At 36.7% G+C, this 9933-nt stretch overlaps 1 long non-coding RNA gene across 1 annotated transcript; it reads right to left on the minus strand.

Annotated features, from left to right (window-relative positions):
* Positions 1–1983: 1983 nt before the first annotated feature.
* Positions 1984–9138, minus strand: LOC137402104 (uncharacterized). Its single transcript, XR_010979458.1, has 4 exons — positions 9006–9138; positions 7998–8162; positions 6190–6305; positions 1984–2824 (listed from the first exon to the last, which is right to left on the minus strand). It is a non-coding gene; the product is annotated as an uncharacterized lncRNA (long non-coding RNA).
* Between the last annotated feature and the right edge of the window lie 795 nt (positions 9139–9933).

Genomic DNA, 9933 nt, shown 5'->3' on the forward strand with positions numbered 1-9933 from the left:
TCACGTTTTAATAACAAGTAATTACTGCTTGACTACAAGATCTCTGGTATGTATGGTAAATAAGTTATGAGATGCTTTATTCTATTTATTACATTAAAGACTTGTTATAACCCATTGTCGTGCCTCCTTAGCAAAAATGACACAGAAATGCCCTGTTGCCCCCAGACTAAGAGCGCAGGGCGCAATAGACCGAGTTTTTGTTCACAGTACCCGACAGGTCCGTGTACCAAAACCCGAACTCGAAAGTCAAAACCCGAACCCGAAAGACCGGCATACCCGAAATCTCTATTACCCGATACTCGAGAGAAGATAAACCCGCGAGTTCAACGAGTATTACTACCCGTGCCCAGCACTAGCCCAAAGCATTGTAGTTGCTAAGACATTTTTCATATTCATCGAACTATCAAGATCATGTTAAATAAAAAACTATTATTAGCCTGATACATTTACTATTCATTTATATGGTGTTGCAATTAAAGCTTTATTGCGATAAAACCTAAAGACTTTGAGCTGGGAAACTCAATTTGATACGGACAAAAACAACGAACAAATTAATTATTATTGATGTAATCGAGTCATTATAAGTACGGTTTTGTGGACACTTCTACCGAACCCTTGCTATTTTGGGTTCGTAAAGGTGGGAGAACTTTCAAGGTTTCAAATAGAAGTGGTGTTCAAATAAAAGGTGGCGCTCTTTTTGTAACCTTTCTCCCATAGTGGCGTTCAAACAGAGGTAGTGTTTAAATAAGGGTGGTGTTCAAATACAGGTTTTGTGGTATGTGAATTGCAGCATACAAAACATTTCTGCTGTTGGAAAGGCTGCCAGGAGAGCACCACAACAATGAAAAACGCTACCACTAGGATTATTTATCACTTTCCAGTCAAGTGATTCTTGAATGATTTATACTAACGATATTTGCGCTGCTGCACAGCTGAGAGCTATATATACTTGCTAGACAAATCTTTCCTTTTACAGTTTTTCCTTTCATAAGTCTTCTCCAAAGAGCTATAGAACAGTGTCAAAGTTTTAAACTGTTTACTATGAAGGCGCACACAGTGTTTGTGTGCTATAGTTGCAAATATGCAGCAAAAGTGAACAATGCGCAAAAAAAATTTTAAATGACACCTTTCACAAATGATTATACAGAAAATAAACTTGCTAATAGCTATGAAATCTAAAATGGTTGTGTTACAGAAAGGACAAGAAAGTGACCAGCTGAAGACATTCTACTTCTATACGGTCCCGCAGATGAACAAAGGAACTATGAACTAGGGTGTTTGGTACTAGCTGTACTGCATGTTAGAAGGCTTATAGCTTCCTCTGCTAACGAAGTAATAGAATTGAAGTACAGGATGCCAACCAACACCACCCAGTCGAGGATCATACAATATGAACTACAGCATCTGGTACTGGCCCTGCTGTATATTATATGTGTCATAGCCGAGCTGTAAAGCTCCTAACTCTACTAACAAGGCAATAGATTCAGTCTATGACAGACACAATAGCTAGTACAGTTATTCAAGGACTCTGAACTGAGTGATTTTACTAAAGCTATTGTGTATATATTTTTCCCAGCAACTGCATACGAAAGAGGCCTATTAAGGTTAAGCCAAATACCACAAGATATGCCATTCAACAAAGATAAGGCAACTAGTAATCAAAAATGGCCTTTTTCAATTTTGCAATATATTCTACAAGGCTTATATATTCAATTTTATCCATGCAGGTCTATTAACAATCAACACAACTAATTTGCTAAATTTATTTATTTCATGTGGTTATTTCCGCAACTATCAGCTCCAAAATTTGTATAGTAATCATGAGTGACTTTACCATCTCAAATCTATGGCTACCAATGTTTTAAATACGACGAGCACGATGCTGTCGGCAGTGAATTTGTTTTTCAGGAATTTCAAGTAATTGGCTAGCGTTAGTATAAGGTCATCAGACCTATAACAGCAATTTTACTTATCGTCTTTTGTGTTATCACAAGGTTAAGGTAATTTGAACAAAATTGGCCTACATAATAGGAATAAAGGTAATGGATGCATTGGGTTGCGTATTAATGACATATTACCATTGGCTGCTAGGTAACGAACTCATTCTATCAAAAGTACATGATAAAAAATACAGATAGCTAATAAATAGTTTAATATATTTACATTGTCTTTAGATATTTAACTGCAGGTTAAAACAAGCTTTACGACAGGTAATAAATTAAATGTATAGATGTAATAAAACAAGATATAGGAGATCAGGTATAAATTAACCACTTTGCTTCCAAGTTTCAGATATTTGTATTTTTTATTATTCTATACCTCTTGCTAACAAATAATAGAGAACATCTGATATCCTTCACACACCCTGACAGTTTATATCCATCCTTGATATGAAGCTAGTAATAGAACTACTTTTAGACTGAAATTTGTGTTCTACTCATTCAGTATATCAGTCATAAACACTAGTACTAGTAACTTATTTAAGAACTCATTGTATATAAAACTCAGAAAGCCTTAACAGGTAATGCATTTATTGAACAACAACTGATGTACAACAAATTGAGTTCGCTTAAGGCTAGACAGCAAATGACAGCTGTTCAACTCATAGACCATTTAGAAGTTGTCTTATCACGAAATTAGCAATTTCTTTGAAGGCAAGGGGCCACGACTACTGATTAGCATTGCAAGGTAAATTTAGAACCTAGAGCCTGAATATGTGTTGGGGAGGTTGAGGACTGTTGATCCGATACCCTGTACTCTGGGAAGTTTGCCAGCATTGGGAATTACATTCCAGGAAAGGGTGAGTGTCACATTACTGTTGCCTCTGAAAAGATGAGAGAAAGGATACAACATTGCAGAAGGAGAGAAGAGAAAATGCATAGACTAGTGTAGAGATATAGATGATATTGAACAAACGAACAAAATATGTCTTTTTCTCAAAATGTTTGCATTAACAAATGATAGCTTTGACATTTATTGCGGCAATAATTAATTCTGAGGTTGGACCTTCAGGTGAAATCACTTTATGGTAGTATTTTTTTAAAATTGAACTTAAACAAAATGTTTAAGCATTTTATCAAAAAATATCGGTACTTTCCTATCATTTGTGACTTGGTTTCTGATGTTTGAGATGATCTGATTGCCAGGATGTCTCGAAGTTAAAATCAACAAAACTTGATCAAGAATAAAATACTCAGATCAAGAGATAGTTGCAAAGAGACAGAACAGAGATGCCTACTGCAGCAAATTGAACCCAACAGCTGATATTAAAAACGAAAGAGATAGGCAGTCACTTTGGCACTTATTTCTCTACCGAGATCAAATTTTCTCGGTTTTAAACTTGAAGCATGCAAACTGTCAGATCACCTCAAACATCACAAACAATCTCATATGATAGAAGAATACAGATATTTTCTGATAAAATCTACTGATTTTGTGTGTAAGTTCATCTCTAACCTCTGTTTTTACGCTTCTTTTTTCAAGGAATACCTATTCAAAGAAACTTCTGACAACTCCTCAAAGTAAGATTAAAATGACCCAGGCACCTGCCACTAACACTGGCCGTAAGACAGACTGGTTAGTGTTTTTCTAGGGCTTATGCTCAATAAACCTAAAAGGTTTTCAAACCAACTGATTGTGGAAAGATTTCAGCCAACAGCATATAAGCATCATGCGGTGACAAAGGCCATACCGTTTGGCTGGGCGGGAATGAAAATACTTCGTCTTCCGCTGTTGTAGAACAGCCGGATCCTATTACAAAGCAGTATTGAACTGGATTAATGTCATAAGTTGATATATGAATGAATTGTTATTCCATCAAGTGTCTCACTCAGCTTCCCTCACTACCTCGTAATATAAAAACCACCTCTCATCAGCTAAGGAACCCTCATTATACAGCTGATGCCGAGTCCAGTTCCAAGACTAATATTTAGACTTTCAAGCGTGTTTTGTTAAAAAAATGACTCTAAATTGTCTTTGCTTAATCTAGGAAGGCATTTGTGAATAATCTAATCTATTATAGGGGAAGTAACATCAGATGACACACAACTGTCTGCACTGAGCTGACAGATAAAATGCCAAACTTACAACAAAACTCGCGGAACGTTCCGTAATGTTACGCATAAAATAACGTTCCAAGCAAACATTTTTATAATGTTCTACAAACGCTATCTGATGATCATTATTGTATTAGGTTCCAACGATGTCGAAGGAATATTTTGCAGAATGTTGTGCAAAAATAGTTAGTAGCATTCTGTGGAATGGTACATGAATAAAGTTTGCTAAACCGATCACAAAGTTGCTAGGAAATGTTGTTATTGAATGTTCCAGCAAGCTTAACGGGTGGTCACACGAGAGCCGAAACGAACTAAACGACGCGAAACGACGTCGATGTCAGTTGTAAACTGTTCAGCCAAAGGCATTTTTGGCCGAAACGAACCATTTCGGTCCTGCTCGAAATTTCGTGGCCGAACTCCTGCTCTTAATGGCTGGTTAAAATTCAAGCGAGCACGCGTCACATTTTTCTTTACGTGTGTGAGCAAAGTTAAAAAAGAAATATGACGATCTTTTTATTTAGTTAATTAAACAACATGAAGCAATTTACGGTAATGCTCATCCGGACTACATAAAAAAAGATGGCGTTATTCACAATATTTGGTCCTTCATTTCGAATGAAATGAGAGCACAAAACTATATGGAATTCGTTGATAAATAAGTAAAATAATTAAGAGACGTCATCCATTGCCATATGATGGTATATTGTAAAAGGATTTTGCCGGGCTTTACTCAGGCACAATATAGCTTGTGATTGTGTTGCATAAATGTAAGAGAATGAGTGTGGTTTTCCTTTCGTGTAGAATAGAAGTAGATATGTAGAAGTAACGTGTCATACTCATCCTGATGAAGAATCGTTGACTGATTTATTTATGTAAAACCAACAGTACTACGATAAAGACTGTTTTTGTTTGTTATGTATTCAGCATAGAAAAGCATTCATATGTTAACAAAAATATAATTTTTTAATGGTCTTCTGATAAATCTGCTGCGTAATTATAATTATTAATTGTTCCTCAAAGTTTTTTGTTTACAATAGAAATATTTAGCTCAAATACATAAAAACTACCAATGAAACAATGTCCTGTCTCCATGCGTATGGTATCTAGGAAGTGAAGTAACTTCGGATGCTGTGTGACATGTGGCTTAGCCAAACCGAACCAAATCAATCAACCTTCAAACCGAAACAAACCTAAGTCGGTTTGGCCATCGTGTGACCACGGCTTCACTTTAAAATGCTCGAGTGTAAGCTATAGCTTGTGAGGTAAAGCACGGTGATACGCTACAACACTTGACTCGGACTACTACAGCAAGAATCTGGGCAAATATCATTGAGGTTACGGTGTAGGAAAAACACTGATCCACTAGGGTCTACTAAGGACTACTAGGCGACCTCTAGGGGCTACTGGAAGTCTGCTATGAATTACAAGGGGTTTACTAAGGTATTCCAAAGGGTTTACTTATGGCTACTAGGGTTCACTAGGAGTTACTAGGGTTCACTAGGAGTTACTAGGGTTCACTAGGAGTTACTAAGGTTGACTAGGAGCTACTAGGGTTCACTAGGGGCTACTAGGGTTGACTAGGAGCTACTAGGGTTCACTAGGGGCTACTAGGGTTCACTAGGAGCTACTAGGGTTCACTAGGAGCTACTAGGGTTCACTAGGAGCTACTAGGGTTCACTAGGAGCTACTAGGGTTCACTAAGGGCTACTAGGGTTCACTAGGAGCTACTAGGGTTGACTAGGAGCTACTGTGATTCACTAAGGGCTACTATGATCCACTAAGGGCTACTGTGGTCCACTAAGGGCTATTGGGGTCTACTAAGGGCTACAATATGTGAGAAAAAACTGGTGAGAGTTTTTGCTCCTCAATGTTAAGGCAGTTTTGTCAATGACCATGCATAATATTTCATTTTAATCACAGTTGAAAGCCCACAAAACTACTAAAAAGCATTGCTATGTTATTGTAGCGGTCAACAAACAAAAGTCAACTTTCACAATGAAAATCACGCCATGTCATTTTTAAAATTTACTAATGGCTGGCACTTTGTTTCTAATATAGCACACACCCCACCCTCTCCCTAAGCTTTCATTGTAGCTAAAGAAATGGACTAGTACCATAACAATAGTAAACTTACATGAGCCCTCTGGAGTTATCAAAGAAGTAATATATGGGCTCCACGGAGGGTACATCTACCACTTAGTCATCTTCCCTCATCACAATCTTGTCCCACAGCACCACCTGGTTAACTGCCTATAAATATTAATATACCACATGAATCCTTTGCAATATTTGTCTGTCTGTCCTAATCATGTTGTAACAAATATCTTGATAAAAACACATCGTGTTTTATTTAACTCGTTACACCAATATATACATTGAGACGATTATATTATTAAAACATTAGACATATATTAGATAACACTATATGAACAATTAAAAGCAAAAACTAACTGCAAGAAATTTTATAAAATACAAATCAATAAAATAGTGTTTTCGTCGTCACTTCGTCTTAATAGTTAACAACAGACAAGTTGAGATGTGGCTTAGGCGAAACAGGAAACAGAGAGCACGTAGGTGAAGAGTACCCAAAGAGAAACGGAGGTATAGGAGATTTAAGTGAAGAATTGTGTATGATGAATTTGCAAACCAATTTGGTATGCTGAATGTGTGTGCTATATGTATATGGTAAATGTATATCGTAAATGTGTTGGTAAATGTTTAACATAAATGTATATAATAGATGTGTATACCATCATGTACACATTGACTGCCTAAACACTAACAACTCATGACAATAACTAAGTTTCCAGACAGAGAGCAGAAGTGACACAACCCGTATGGTGCTGCAATGTAATCATGGAAATACGCTGTGTCACTCTCATTCAGTCATTATTCAGTGTTGTTGTTTGGAAGCGAAACACTCCTTAGGATGCGCCATGTTTGAGTTTTGAAAACGGCCCCGACGACCAACACCGTCGCTATGTGCATAGGTCTTGCCTTCCTATCACTTCATATGTGTGCCGCAACCATTGTTCTTCAATAGGGCCTTATGCCAACATTGTATGATTGTCAAGTAAATGTAACCCTTCCCCACACCTCATAGCAAGCGTAACCCCATACCTCATGGCATGGCTACACTACGCTGAATAGAAACTTATTGATTCTCACAAGCATCTTGCTTTTGGACTGCATAATCTGCGTGCCAAAAGCAAGTCTAGTCCAGCTAAATCTTGCAATGTTTACTCAGATAATGTTTACTCAGTTTTTGGTTATTTAACCCTAAATAACTAAGAATGTGGCATAATTATGCACTCTTGTTGCACAATCTTGTTACGGCTAAATAGATAATCTCTAATTTACAATTGCTCATCTATCGAGAAACAACCAAACTCATGGGAGCATTACCTACAAACTGCTACCAATCAGACCCGATGAGGACCACCGCTTCAGCTGGTAATTACTAATGATATTTAGACGATACACTCGATGCAATTGATTAATAAATGTGCATAATGTGTACATTTCTATGCGACATGCTTAGGAATTTCAAATGGAGTTAAAAAAGCCAAAGCAGCCAATTGCGTACGTAGTTCATGATATTAACTTTGCTCTTCACTCCTTTTGTGAGGAGTGAAGAGCAGAGTTAATATCGTGATTTGGCCAGCAATGAGAAACAGATGATCTTTCTGGCCTCTCCGAGAGCAGCAGTTCAGCTCAATATAACTAACAATGGGAAATTTAAAAGCTATCTTTAGTAAATATTATAATCTCCTTTCATCAATAATGACTCGGTACCATCGAGTTGAATTCTCTACATACAAATACACTAATAATGTGGGATTGGTAGATCGTTTATCCTTTGAAGTTTTGACAATTGAAGAAAGTGTCAATTCTTTGTGTAATAGTTTATAATAATTATAAGTTTATAACATTTATACAAACCTAGAAGCATGAATTGGCAGTGAGAAATTGATGATCTTTCTGGCCTCTTGAGAGCAGCAGCTCAGTTTAACGAACAATAGTATTAAAAGCTATCTTTAGTAGATATTATAATCTCCATTCATCAATAATGACTCGGTACCATCGAGTTAGGAGTGAAGTGGAAACCTAGAAGCATGAATTGGCAATGAGAAATTGATGATCTTTCTGGCCTCTTGAGAGCAGCAGCTCAGTTTAACTAACAATAGTATTAAAAGCTATTTTTAGTAAATGTGATCCAGGCAGTCAGAATGTACAATCGTGCTAAAATCACATTTTTGAGTTATCTGAAGATTTAAAATCAGCAAATTCTGAAGATTGTAATGCATTTTAAATTTTTGAAATCGGATTATATATGCCCAGGTTATACAAGATTTAGTAGAGGAGGTCTCGCGATAAACTAAAACTGTTGTTTTGAGTTTAAGCAGGATAAAGTTGCCGATTCATGAATCGTAAATCATGGTATTTGTTTACAAATTAAAATGCCATAGCAACGACCACTTAATCTCAACCTGTACTGATGAAACCTGGCATTCTCTACATTAAAACACTGAAAAATATTATGGTAACATTTTTATTCAAGTTCGATTGATGGTTGACCTTCCAAAGGTCATGGTAAGTGTAGCGACAGGCGCTATCTTGGGCGACAAGCCGCAATGGAGAGCTAGCTTTACTGATGAGAAGTTGTGGTTCATGAGACTTTATTTAACCCAACTGGCTCAACGTGAAGTTTGCAATGCGAATTGCATGACATGTACATCAATATAAAACAGTTGCAATTATTAATAACAGTGTAAAATATACATATTAATTCAAATGTTTTAGAGGCAACTCAAATGTATAGAATTAGCCATAAATTGTGAAATAAACATAAAATGAGAAATAGACAGTGAATGTAACAAATCCTAATGTGTGTAAAAGTTTAACAGTTTGCTAAAAATGAAATACACAAATTAATAGGCAAAAACTGACCTTGTTGCCTTCCGTGGCTTGTCTTGGTAAAATAGACTTAAAAATATTGTAGACTTTGAGAATTAAAAGAACAACTTTATAAACTTAGAAACTTTATCACCAATAATGGTGAGCTTATTGAGCCATACTGCTCAGGACAAAGACTGCTGCTCTACTGACCAGTTCTAGAGAAGACAGTTGACCAAGATGAACCGAGAATGCAAAACAGTTAGAGAAAATTAGTGCACACCCCGGAGCCTAAATTAGTCGTAGTCCCAGCCACGCCAATCGCTAATGGAACGCGCTCCAACGCCCGCAGCAGCAGCTCTCAAACTTATTCATTGCAGCAGCCAAAGACTGGAAAAAGCATTAGTATTTATTAAAAATGTACTTGTTTTATAGTCATGACACATCTGTTGAGGTAATTATCTATTAAACCTTGGAAACAAAGAAGTCTGGGGCTGATGTTTACTAGAAATATTTTTTAAGAAATGGCTAGAAATAATACACGTATTTAATTTCATTACAGTAAGGTCAACAATATATGTGGCTAAAAGCCCACCGTCTTTGAGATTTTTATTAAAAGGGTATGCTTCAAACTGGGCACTTTTCATCAATCTATATTGCTATAAATGCATATAATGACAGTCCAACCACTTAACAAAGTGTTGGAAGTGTATTCAGAATTGTCCACCTATACAGAAGGTCATGGTAAGGTCAACGAAAGGTGACCAAAGAGAGCATCAGGATGCGGAAATATTAACCCAACTCATAAAGTGACCATTCAATCTAGAGCTATTTTTATGTAGTTTAACACTCACACGGTGTAGCACAGAGTACACTGCAGAGATTTATTGTAACGCATTGAAGAGGTTTGCTTGTTATGTTGGTGGCAATTTGTCCCAACACAACCATATCCAATGTTTCCTTCGGTAATCCTTGATAAACA

The sequence above is a fragment of the Watersipora subatra genome, chromosome 8 (genome assembly GCF_963576615.1).
Source record: "Watersipora subatra chromosome 8, tzWatSuba1.1, whole genome shotgun sequence".
Lineage (NCBI taxonomy): Eukaryota > Metazoa > Bryozoa > Gymnolaemata > Cheilostomatida > Watersiporidae > Watersipora > Watersipora subatra.